The sequence below is a fragment of the Calypte anna genome, chromosome Z (genome assembly GCF_003957555.1).
Source record: "Calypte anna isolate BGI_N300 chromosome Z, bCalAnn1_v1.p, whole genome shotgun sequence".
In the NCBI taxonomy this organism is placed as follows: Eukaryota; Metazoa; Chordata; class Aves; order Apodiformes; family Trochilidae; genus Calypte; species Calypte anna.
Window position 1 is genome coordinate 38,477,017 of NC_044274.1, and position 13,293 is coordinate 38,490,309.

A 13,293-nucleotide genomic window follows, 5' to 3' on the forward strand; every position below is an offset into this window, starting at 1 on the left:
TGAAATATGAGCAGTGCCTCATCCTTTCGTATTTTTTCCTAGAGGTACCATTGCAAAATACAAAATGATTTTTTCTTTTTAGAACCTAGAAGTATTACATCAGTAGCCAAAGTTTCAACTCTGACCCCACTAAAATAAGTCTCAGCCTCCCAGCACATTGGTGAAGATTCACAGCTGTAGGAAACCCAGGTCCTCTGATAAGTCATACAGAATAGCAGTCCCAGCTAGTTGTGGGTGGTGCCAACATTTGTTGTAATATCTTGGTGCTGTAAAAACTGTACTCTGAGCTTTTGTTTTTGAGGGGTCATCACCACTGTTGTGTTTCTGTGGCTTGTGAAACAGCCAACAGCTGTGCCAAGTGCATGCAGCACCGGCTTGCAACACATCCCAGCCTGCACTGAGCAATCCTCCCTATCCCAGCTGAGGGTTCCATAGGCTGGGGGCATTTCTAGGATTCTTGTACAAAGATTAATAGGTTCCGAGGGGTAACCTGAGGAAAGAGAAAGTTGGAACTGTGTGCAGAAAATGCTGTCACAGAAAGAGAGATTCACAGATTTTTAAGCCTAACCTTATAAAGAGATGAGGGGTTACAATCCTCTACTCTGACCTCTCCAGGCCCTGAGAGGGGTGGCTGAGGCACCCCATGAGGCCATGCCTTCATCCTGTACCCACCTGTGGGGCTGAAAGACTCAGAGCAAGGACATGCACAGGGCAGGTTGGAGTTGTTCCAGGCGTAGTAGATAAGAGCAGTATGACACCGTGTACATGCTACATACTCACCACCTTGGCTTATTGCAGGGGCTTGTTCCCTCAAGCATGATGCTGTTCTGAGCTCTGTGGAAACAATCTGGCAGGCCTCTTGGGCACCCCATCTCTTAGCCAGACTGCAAAGCAGACCAAACTCTTGCTGAAGGCCTGTCAGAGAGCAGGGAGTTGATCACGGTTTCTGGCACTCCTGGACTAGTACGCCCACCACTATTGTAGAATGTCAGGGATTGGAAGAGGCCTCTAAAGATCATTGAGTGCAGCCCCCCTGCCAGAGCAGGACCAAAACCAGGTCAGGTCACTCAGAAATGCATCCAGACAGCTGTTGAAAGTCTCCAGAGAAGGAAACTCCACAACTTCTCTGGGGAGCCTGTTCCGGGGCTCAGTAACACTTAAAGTAAGCAAATTCTTCCTCATGTTGAGCTGGAACTTCCTGCTCTTTCTCTTTAATCTATTGCCCCTCATCCTATCACAGGACACAAATGAGAAGAGTTTGTCCCTTTCTTCTTGATGCCCAACCCTCATACATTTATACACATTAATTAGATACCCTCTCAGTTTTCTTCTCTCCAGACTAAAAAGCCCCATGTCTCTCAGCCTTTCTTCATAAAGCAGATGTTCCACTCCCTTAACAATCTTCATAGAATCATAGAATCATAGAAAGATAGGGGTTGGAAGGGACCTTGAAAGATCATCTAGCCAAACTCCCCTGCCAGAGCAGGGTCACCTACAGCTGGTAACACAGGAATGCATCCACGTAGGTTTTGAATGCCTCTAGAGAACAAGACTCCACAATCTCCCTGGGCAGCCTGTTCCAGTGTTCTGTCACCCTCGCAGTGAAAAAAATTCTTCCTTGTATTTATATGGAACCACCTACGCTCCAGTTTATAACCATTACCTCTTGTCCTTGTCATGCCTGAGAACTTGCCCCTTACATATTTATAAACATTGATGAGGTCACCCTTCATTCTCCTCTTCTCCAAGATGAAGAGACCCAGCTCCCTAAGCCTTTCCTCATAAGGGAGATGTTCCACTCCCTTCAGCATCTTGGTCACTCTCCACTGGATTCTCTCAAGCAGTTCCCTGTCCTTCTTGAACTGAGGGGCCCAGATCTGGACACAATATTCTAGATGTTGCCTCACCAGGGCAGAGTAGAGGGAGAGGAGGTATACTACTAACCTACTAGACCCCCCCTTCTAATGCACCCCAGGGTGCCAGTGGCTTTCTTGGCCACAAGGGCACATTGTTGGCTCATGGTCATCCTTCCATCCACCTGCATCCCCACATCCCTTTCACCTATGCTGGTCTACAGCATCTCAGTCCCCAACCTATACTGGTGCCTGGGGTTCAACTTTCCCACATGAAAAACTTTGCACTTGCACTTGTTGGAGTACCTTACGTTTCCCCCTGCCCAGCTTTCCAGTCTTTGTAGGTCCCTCTGAATGGCAGTCCAGCTGGGGTGTCAGCCACTCCACCCAGTTTTGTGTCATCAGCAAACCTGCTGATAGTACACTCTATTCCCTCATCCAGGTCATCAGTAAATATATTAAATAGTCCCAGTACTGACCCTTGAGGGATTCCACTAGAAACAGACTTCCAACTAGACTCCACCCCATTGAATACAAATCCCTGGCTTCTATTCTTCAACCAGCTCCTGATCCACCTCACTACCCGACTGTCCAGGCCACACTTCAATTTATCTCCAAGGATGCTGTAGGACACAGTGACAAATGCCTTACTGAAATCAAGATGTCTACTGCTCTTCCATCATCCATCCACCTGGTTATATCCTCATAGAAGGCTCTCAGGTTGGTCAGACATGATTTCTCTTAGTAAAGTCATGCTGACTGCTCCTGATAAGCCTCTTGTCCTTGACGTGCCTGGAGACAGCATCAAGAATGAGTTGTTCCATGACCCTACCAGAGATGGAGGTGAGGCTGACCAGTCTTGACTACTGGAGTGACATTTGCTTTCCTCCAGTGCTCAGGCACCTCTCCTGTTCCCAGTGACTTACCAAGACGATGGAGAGCAGCCAAGCAATGACATCCACCAGTTCCCTCAGCACCCGTGGGTGCATCCCATCAGGACCCATAGACTTGTGGATGTCCAGACTCATTAACTGATCCTTAACCCAGCCCTCATCAACCAAGGCAAACTCATCCTTTACCCTGACTTCCTCAGCAGCCTTAGGGGGCTGGGGCTCCTGAGGATCCTCCAGCTGTATACACAGAGGCAAAGAAGGTGTTCAGCAGTTCTGCCTTCTTTGTATCTGTCGCCAGGGCACCCACCTCATTCTCCAGTGGACCTACACTGCCTCTACTGTTAGTTTTATCTGCTGTGTATTTGAAGAAGCCCTTCCTGTTGTCCTTAACCTCTCTTGCAAGGCTTAATTCCAACGAGGCTTTAGCTTTCCTAGCTGCCTCTCTGAATTCCCGGACAACAGTCTCATATTCCTTCCAAGGGGCCAGCCCTTCCTTCCACAATCTATAGGTTCTCTTCTTCTATTTGAGTTTACCTAGCAGTTTTCTGTTCAGCTACACTGATCTCCTGGTTCCCCTTAATGATTTCCTTCCCATTGGGATGCATCAGTCTTGAGCTCAGAAGTGGTCCTTGAATGTTAACCAACCATCTTGTGCCCCCTTACCTTCTAGTACCCTGTCCATGGAATTTCCCTCAGCAATTGTTTAAAGAGGACAAAGCTGGCCTTTCTGAAGTTCAGGGTTGTGATTCTACTTGGAATCCTGTTTCTACCACAATGATCCTGAACTCCACCATCTCATGGTCACTGCACCCAAAGTTGCTCTCAACCTTCATTGCCTCAGCCAGGCCCTCCTTGTTGGCTGGGACAAGATCCAGTAACACTCCACTCCCAGATGGCTCCCTCCACCAGTTCCATCAAAAAGTTGTCATCAGTGCTCAGGAGGAACCTCCTGGACTGTGAATGGCTGCTGAGTGAGCCTTCCAGCAAATATCTGAGTAGTTAAAATCCCCCATAAGAACCAGGGCCCTGTGAACATGAGGTGGCTACCAGCTGCCTGTAGAAGGCCTCATTGACTTCCTCATTGTGATCAGGTGGCCTCTAATAGACACCCACCTCAGTATCCCCCACATTATCTTGCCCCTTAATTCTCACACACAAACTCTCACCTTGCTCCTCATCTGCCCCTGGACAGAACTCAATGCATTCGAGTTTCTCTCTTATGTAAAGAGCAATTCCCCCACCTCGCCTTGCTGCCCTGTCTTTCCTATAAAGGACAGAACCACCCATGACCACACTCCAGTCAAGTAAGCTGTCCCACCATGTCTCTGAAATCCCCACTAGATCACAGCTCCTTGCCCTCACATAGATCTCTAACTCCTCCTATTTGTTCCCTATGCTATCTTCACAGCCTTAGGATCCTTACCTTGGGCATCCTCACCTCAGTGTCATCTCAGGCATCCTTTTCTCAAAACAATCTCAAGGTGCCAAAGATAAAAGTAAATTCAATTCCTATACCTGCACTTCTTCTGGTACAAAAGCCCTCTCAAACTGTGTTCATCTGCACAAACAGCTCTTGTTTGCACTGCTTGGTCTGCGAAGGGAGCTGCAAAGGTCACTGCAGGGAGCTGCTGCTGCTCTCTAACTAAGAGCTGCAGGATGGGAGAAGTTCCCCACCTATTGCCACTGTAAGTGTAATTAATCCTTAGTGCAGCCCCAGAGAATCTTATTCTAGATTATTTTTCCCTGGAAAGACTGCTTAATGGTGTCCCATGAGTCTGAGGGAGCCCTTTACAAGGTCATAGGAGCACCAGGCAGACAGCAATAGCTCCCTCCCAAATTACTCCCTCAGAAAAGTTAACGTAGTGGATTTCTAAGAGGAAAACCAAAAGTGAACTTTGATTCAGGCTGCTAAGAGTATGGAAATGTGACCAGGTAGAAAATCTGAAGGTAGAATAGGCATCCCTGGTAGGCTGGCGCTCGCCCAGACTCTGGTTCTGGACGCTGGCAGCACTTCTGTTGTGTCCATCTCTCTGGAGAGGAAGGAAGGAAGAAAAGGAGGAGGGAGGGAGAGGGGGAAGGAGTTCCTCACTGGGGGAAAGGTCAATCAGTTATTCTAGTCCTTTTACTCAGTGCAACTCGGGTCTCCAGGAAGGGCTATTTTTATAGTAATGTTCCTGTATTTTTGCTTCATTTTCATCTCAAACAAGAGAATCAAACAGGAAGAATGGGTTACAGTGAAGTTTGATATACATGTTTAGGAGCTTTTTAAATCCCTGCTTGAGTAAAGACCATCATTTGTTCATGCTGTTAGGAGTGACTTTAGCTTCTAGCCAGGATGATGAACTGAGAGATGCAACTGACTGTGCAGGAAGTGTACACACCATGGATACAGTAAAACCCAAAACTCTGAGAAACACAAGAAAGTAAATGGTGCTCCCTCCTTGTGACATCACATCATTAAATTTAGGTTTAAACTTAGATTTCAGGTATGGAGGATATGAGGGCTACTGGGAGAGTAGGGTCCAGGGAACCCTTTTTGCTCCTCCCTGGGGCACAGTCTGGGTGTGGGGTCACCTGAAATGATGTTGGGGATTTGCAGAGGGCATGACTTCCAGAGAGACAGCACTGCTGAAATTGATCAGTTCCCCACCAAACACAGGGACACCGACCTCTGGTTATCCTAAATACAAACATGAAGATATGAAATGATTCTTTCCTATGGTTGGCAACATCACCTCAGCTTTTCTCTGCAAAAAGCACCAGGTAATTACCTTGCTTGCAATAAGGCAGCATAGAATTGCTTGTAAAATTCAATGTGAAATATTTTCTGGTGGGAAAAAGTCTTTTGACAGGACTTTTGTTTTTAACCTTCAGTTAAGTAAATGTTCTTCATTTGGATTTTTTGCAACTGGCAAGATAAATCCAGTCTGGGTTTCAAGCAAAATAGTTCATACCTTTGAGCAGCAAAATGAAGTAAGTGTCCAGCTGAGAGATCATGGGAGCAGTGATTTTCTGTATCCCTGTGTCAGTCTGTAGTCACTTTTCTGGGATACTGAAAAACAACTGCTCCTATAATTAGTTCATGAAGTGTCACTTTAAGGGTATTCACTAAATCTAGCTTAGGCTGTCAGCAGCAGGAAGATACAGCAGAAACCACTGTTGCAAGCTAATGGTTGTTTAGTGACCTCTGCTAAGAGAAATGCAACTTAATATAAAGAAAAAAGAAACAAAACAGGAAAAAAAACCCTAAGTAAAATTTCACCCATTACAAAGTGTATTTTCTCATGAGATATGTTAGCTGTAAATCCTGATGGGCATATTAAGCTGTTGTGCAACTAATTTAGTGTCAAGGTGGCTTGAACAACTCTCTTACTCCTGCACATTATCTTCTGTGAATCCAAAGAGGACTTCAACCATCACACTGTTGACTCTGGACGTTCCATATCTGAACCAAAACCTCCCACACCCCTTTCTTGTCTATTTGCAATAATCCGTTTTGCAAAAACTACACCAAAGAGGAATAGGTTCAGGAACCCCAGAGATGTTGACAGTGTTATGTTCTTCACATGGAAGCTGTATGTCCTCAAGGACACACCAGCCACTGCTCACCACATCTGTCCTCCTGCAGGGATAACTCCACTCTACCTTACAGGACAGAAAGGGACTGAGTTATGTGAGATCAAAAGTTTGTGGAAGTGCAAGAAGACAGTAGGACAGAGCACAAGCCTTCCCTCATAGCCCACAAGTCAAAGAAGGCTGAAGTCACTATTGCAGCAGTAAAGTTTGGTTTAGCTCCTTAATTTGTCTACTCGCTGTTTGAAACATTTATATTTTTTCCCTTTCCAACATGCAGTGACTGTTCATTATGTATGGGGTGGCACAATCCTTTCTTCTGTTTGTTTTAAACTGACTGCCTAAACACATTCCTGCTTCCCAGACTGCACATTTTTGTGAACAATGTAGTATGAGCTTTTTCCATTAGAATCATTGCCCTTAGAGTCTGTTTCAAGGAAAAATAGTGCTTCTTATAAGTTTGGCTTGGATTTTTCAAAATGGTGTTTTCATGTATTTATTTTACAGCTTTGTTTGATAGAGAAAATGGGGCAGGAAAGAAAATGACACATGAAGTTGACTGGGCCTGTTTCACAGAAAGCATGGAGAAAAAGTCCTACCTAACCCCATAAACAAAACAGACTGTTTCATAAACCTGGAAGCAGCAGGACATTTTGTACATATTGTGCAAGGGGATCTAAACTTGGGTTTTGCCTGCCACCGTAGGCATATCTGGTGTTTCTGTGTCAAAGCTAATAGCCATGTTGAGCTGGTTGTTGCTGAAGGATTTCCTACTCCAGCTGGTAAATGAACCCACCAGGGATGGGTCCCCACTAGACCTTCTGTTTACAAACAGAGAGGGGCTGGTGGAAGAGGTTGGAGGCCATGTGAGGAGCAATGACCATGGAATAAGAGAGTTTTCAATACTCAGGGATGCAAGGAGGGACAACAACAAAACCTCTGCACTGGACTTGTGGAGGGCAGATTTTGGCCTTTTCAGAAGACTGATTCAGAGTGTACTCTGGAAAATAGACCTTGAAAACAAAGGGGTCCAGAAGGGATGGGTGTACTTCCTGAATGCACAGGAGCAGACTGTCCCTGTGTGCCAAAAGGCAAGCCGGAGGGGAAGACGACTGGTCTGGCTGAACAGGGAGATATTGAAGGAAATAAGGGTTAAAAAAGAGAGCTTACAGTCTATGGATGAAAGGGCTGACTGCTCAGGAAGAGTTTAGGAATAAAGCTAGGTCTTGTAGAAGGAAAATTAGAAAGAGGAAGGCATGATTTGAACTCAATCTTGCCACTTTCCATTAAGGATAACAAAAAGTCTTTCCACAGATACACCAAGGGCAAAAGGAGCCACAGGGGAAACCTCCGTTCTTTGTTGGACATGGGGAGAAACATAGTTATCAAAGATGATGAAAAGGTTGAGGTATTTAACACCTTCAACAGTAAGATAGTTTGTCCTGGGTACAGCTGGCTTCTGGGGCTTGTAGAGAGAAACAGGAACCTAAGTAGCCCCTGTAATCCTGGAGGGAACAGTTCATGACCCACTGAGCCAGTTGGATCCTCACAAGTCTTTGGGAAAAGACAGGATCCACCCCAGGGTGATGAGGGAGCTGGCAGAAGAGCTCACCAAGATGCTCTCCATCATTTAACAACAGTCCTGGATCACTGGGGAGGTCCCAGATGATTGGAAGTTGGCGAATGTCACAGCAATCCACTAAAAGGGATAAAAGGAGGACCCAGAAAACTCCAGGCCTGTCAGCCTGACCTCAGTGCCTGGCAGGGTTATGGAGCAGATCATCCTGGGGGCAATCACACAGCACCTACAGGATGGACAGGGGATCAGACCCAGCCAGCACGGAGTTAGGAGGGGCAGGTCCTGTCTGACCAACCTGATCTCCTTTTATGATCAGGTGACCCACCTGAGGGGTGAGGGGAAGGCTGTGGATGGAGTCTACCTGGACTTCAGCAAGGCCTTTTACACCGTCTCCCACAGCATTCTCCTGGAAAAGCTGTCAGCCCAGGGCTCAGACAGGAGCACTCTGTGCTGGGTTAGGAACTGCTGGAGGCCCCCAGAGAGTGGTGCTGAACAGTGCTGATCCAATCGGCAGCCGCTCACCAGTGGTGTCCCCAGGGATCAAGACAGATAAACAGGATCAAATGTCCATGGACCTTCCTTCCGTGTACTAATATTTATGTGGGAAGACTTTCTATAAAGAAGAGAACAGCAGTTTTATGCCAGGGCATAGAAAGAGGGGAGAGAGGGAAGGGGAGGATGTTCCCTTCCTCTCCAGTGCTTCCTACTTCTTAAAAGATTTTTTTTACAAAAGAAAAAGTGTACAATAAGAACATGTTTATTTTACCCTAACGATAATGACACCAGAGGAACAGCCATTGTAGCTGGAAGCAGTGTAAGCCTTCCAGAGATATTTTCTGAGGTCCTCCTGATGTGCAGTCTCTGAGCATTTACAAAACTTTATGTTCTGGGACAAGTAAAAAAAAATCTGTATTAAATTACAGACATACTTGAGCTCCGACCCCAGCAAATTCCAAGTTAAAATAGCATGACTGCAAATAGATGCACAAAGTGCAAAATCGTCCCTTTGGATAATTAGTCATACTTCCGTTATTCACATGAGCACTCAGAACAATTTCATTTCATTTTCTAAATTGTCCTTAAAGCACAATAAGCTAAATATTCCAGTATTATGGTGAGAAGTGGGGAAAAGACAGCTGAACTGCATGATACTGGGATCTAGCAAGGAGAAGCATTTGTAACTTGATTTCTAAACCCAAGATTATCTTGCAACCCCAGTATTCTCAGAGATGCAAAGACTAAAAGATGCTAAAAGATTAGCTGTCCTTCTCTTCTGTAAGAAGGTTACAAAAGAAGGTGCTGGACACTACCAAGAATTGCTTTCTCATAAACACAAGCTTTTAATAAGACTTACTCATCCTTTTACACTAGAGGGTAAGTTAGTCAGCATGGCCCCATTGCTTTTTCCATCTTTGAAAGAGCTCAGAAAAAAACAGCTGGATGCTGCTGCTTCTCTGACAAGTGTGGGCATATGATGATGTGCATGAATCTCTCTTTGCCTCAAGGATTCACCTGCCAGTTCTGCCCCTTTCTGAGAGAAAAGAAAAGAAATAAAAGGACAGAAAGAAAGCCAGTGCTGACTGCTTGCAAAGGTCTAAGCAACATGCTCTGATACGCAGCAAAAGATTGCACCATATTGCTCCCCTCTGTGATGTCTGTGCTGCTTCGGGAGAGTTAAACATTTCTACAGGCGTAATTTTACCAGCTGCTTCCAACCTGAACAGCACAGGAAGATGCTTATAAAGGGGAGTCTTGTCTGTTCAACAAAGAATGCTTCACCTTGTTAAGTAATATCACCTAAATAGTTGCTTTGGGTGGTTCTGTTACTTAGCCAGGCTTCTGAAGTGTTAATTGCTATACTCGTGATAAATGCACTGAATGATCATTTGATTTTGCTGAGTTCACTAAATTTCTACATGTTTAACTCTAAAATACAGCTGAGTGAATGGACTTCAAAGAGATATTTAATAAGCAGATTCCTCTACTCCCCACACAGATTATGAGAGTGATTTGTGTGTTGTCTCTCACTGCTATCAACAGGCCCCTCACTCCCCTCTGGATTTCTCTTGGTCCATTGACTGTGCAGATGGTGATTACCTTTAGGGAACCACGACTTTTTTGATACTAAAGTAACAGTTGAACATAACACCAGAAGTTAAAACGTTTTACTCTGGACTTTGATCTTATTTATCTTTGGCACAGAAATAGAACAAATGCTTTTAATTTTTGCTGCTTGCATGTCAGATCACCTAAACATGACATAAAATTCCTGGTTGCAAACCTCTATAAAATTATAAAACAGACAGGAAAAAAAAGTACTCCCCCATTTGCCCATCAAGTAATAATTTCTGTTGCATTTACCTTTATTTGTTTGTGGTGCTGGCCTGTCAGTGCGCATGGGCAACCAGGAAAACCTTCACTTTAAAATCTCACATATCAGATCAGATATGGGCAATACTCATGCAGAGGCTATATAAAAAACACATATTGCAGAAATTCTATCTTCATCACTTTTAAAGGAAAAACATCACTTTGACAATTAAGAAAGGGACATGAAACACAACATTCCTTCACTAGAGAAAACAACATGGCAGCTTGAGAGGTTTTGTGTGGCCTTTGATGTCACATCTGAGCACAGGTAAAAGCAAGATCAGTATCCTTTGGGGAAAAATCAGTCTTCCCTGGGACTTGGAGTTAGTGTAGGGGTATGACACTGTTTGCATCAGGTCAAGGGGATGCTGTCCAATACCCACAAAGGCTCCGCTTCACCTGACTGACTTCAACCATTTCCTTCATCTTTTAGGCACTTGTCCCAGCTTCCTGGGAACCAGCAGAGGCAGTGCAATGGGCTTAAATATTTGCCCCCTTTGCTATACACCTGGTAGGGGCTGGGTTGGTCCAGGAAGGGCCTGGCAGCTGGCTGCATCCACTCACTGCCCAAATCCCTTCATCCAGCACTATACTGGTGGTGTGGCATGGGCAGACCCTATCTTTGGTGCTGTGAATATACCTGCCTTTGGATTGCCTTTTTGGCTACTTGGAGAGCCTTTGAACCCTGGTGTCCATTGGGATGTAGACACAGTGCTCTGATTTCATGATGCTGGAACTTGACACAATCAGCATAGATAAAATAAACTCAGCCCTTAAACCTTTTCCAAGGGCTAGGTGATGAGCCTGATGATTTCTTTAACTAACAAATAGGGTATCTTTGTTCTAGTTACTAGCAGTTGAAAGGGGGACCTTAAAATGCCAGTTAGTTTCTTTTAATTTCCATCTAAACGCAATTTCCATCTATTGAAGTTTCTTATAAATACACAGAGAGGAGGAAAAAGAAGGCAATTACTCAATTGCTGAGTCACTGATGAGAGAGTTGCTGGAGAGGTACTGCTGGGTTCAGAGAGGGTGGTCCAAGGGTAGCAGGGCAGAGGGTACAGCTGGGAGTCCCACAGCTCCACCACCCACTCCAGGACTGCTGGAGGGGCACAGGGAGCTCAAATCAGGTTGTGGAGAGGGATAGCAGCTGGGACTGCCCCTGCATGGGGATGGCAGTGCCAGGACTCAGCTGGTAGCCTGGACAGCCTTTCTCTCCAGCAGGGTTAGGGAAGTGGTGGGACCTACCTGACAATCACTTTCAGACGAGTCATTGGGGAGCTGAAAAACAGAGAAGAATGTGGTTAATCACAGGTTATTTTAAACTGAATCAGATTCCTGAGCTGGTTGTGTTACCGCTTTTGTGGGCTGAGGGCATCTCTCCTTGAAGCAGGAAACAGAAGAGCTATTTGCTGTGCTCATGGCCATAACCCTTTGTACACAAGAGGTTTTAAAAATGCAAAACCATGCATCCGTTCTCTGAAAAACACAAGGCTTCACTTCTCAACATGCAGCTCAAGTGGGAGAGCAAGAGGAAGGGGTTTTCAGATCCAGCTCTCATGTAGAACAGAGCAGCTCACCAATGACGTGTTTTTGAACAACAGATTTTTAATAAACCACAATGTACAGGTTTGGGAAAAACACAGGGGTTTAATAAAACCCCCTTGCCTGTTCTCCACCTAACTAAACTGTATTTGGTTAAAAAAAAAATAAACAGAAGCCAGAAACTTAACTGATACTTGTACAACTTGCCTTAAAAAAGGCTTAGTTAGCAGAAAAAAAAAAAAGTCAAAATTATCCTGACTGCTTAGGACTTGCTGTTAATAGTGACATTCTTATATCAGCTTTTTCTAAAAAGAGCCCTCTATTTGTAGCCCAAACCAATATCCTACTTATAGTCTGAAGTAGTCTGTGCATATATTAACTTTCTTTCTCCAGTACCAATATGATCTACTGAGATACATTCTTGGCATAATCTTTTACTAGAATTAGATAAAATATAACACACACACAGAGCAGCTTTTCAAATTCTGTGAAATGCTTTAAGAAACTCACAGACAGATTTGCTCCAAACTGCTGAAGGGCTGCCGGGAGGAGAGGGGGAGATGAAATGAAAGAGGAAAGCAAAGGCCAGCCAAAGCTGCTGCGGGAGTTGGTTTACTGGAGTGAGGGTGCTTCTGAGGCCTGGGGGCAGGCTAAGGGTATTCTTGCCTATTGCTGCTTTTATGGTTTAGTGTAGGTACAACACAGTTTTTTCCTGAGCTTAAGTGCCAGCAACTGAAGATTTTTAATAGCCTGAACAAAGTGTGGTGGTACAGACTTTACCCTCTGTAGAAGCACGCTGGAGTACTCAGATATTTTGAGGCAGTGTTAGCTGTAAGGGAAAATTAGGAATGATTATCTCTGGGCTTCATCTTTTTCTGCCTGCAAGCACAACAGGATGTAGGAGTGGGTCGTGTTGTGCCTGCTCAGGCCCTGATCAAAAGGATGCTGTGTCTTCCTGGCTTTCGTGGATTTTGAGGAGGGAAGTAAGCTGTTGCCACCCCAGAGCTTGGGGGAGGCAGGAATGTACTAGAAGCTCTCTTGAAAAAGCACTGTGTCTGGAATCTGTCACTGTCACTGCTACTTTACATATCCAGAAGCAAGATGATGTGCTCCTCTTGCTGAAAAATAGGTTTGGTCTGCACTTGGGGCATCCCTAGGTGTTCCACTTCTGCTCCTGGAGGTGTAACTCACCCAACCTCTCTGTGATCTCTGGTACTGTTATTTCAATTGTGGATTTTTAACTTGGATCACTTGGAGAAAAAAAAATATTCAGGAGCAATTTCATATGTTAGGGTGAAGGGGATGAAAAACTAAAGCTGTAGGAATGTCAAGCAGCTGGTGGCTGTAGCCTGGTAATATGGTTCGGCTGAAGCCAGGACCATAGGGTTGTGCCCCTGATGACCACTTCCACACTCTGTCCTCACCTCTGTGCACTAGGGACAGCAACCCTTACCCACCATCATGAAGGGCTCTGGGAAAC

The 13,293-nt window shown here is 45.0% G+C and overlaps 1 long non-coding RNA gene across 1 annotated transcript; it reads right to left on the reverse strand.

Annotated features, from left to right (window-relative positions):
* Positions 1–11,172: 11,172 nt before the first annotated feature.
* On the reverse strand, positions 11,173–12,411 carry LOC115599947. The gene is made up of 3 exons (XR_003988716.1): positions 12,324–12,411; positions 11,517–11,549; positions 11,173–11,430 (listed from the first exon to the last, which is right to left on the reverse strand). It is a non-coding gene; the product is annotated as an uncharacterized LOC115599947 (long non-coding RNA).
* Between the last annotated feature and the right edge of the window lie 882 nt (positions 12,412–13,293).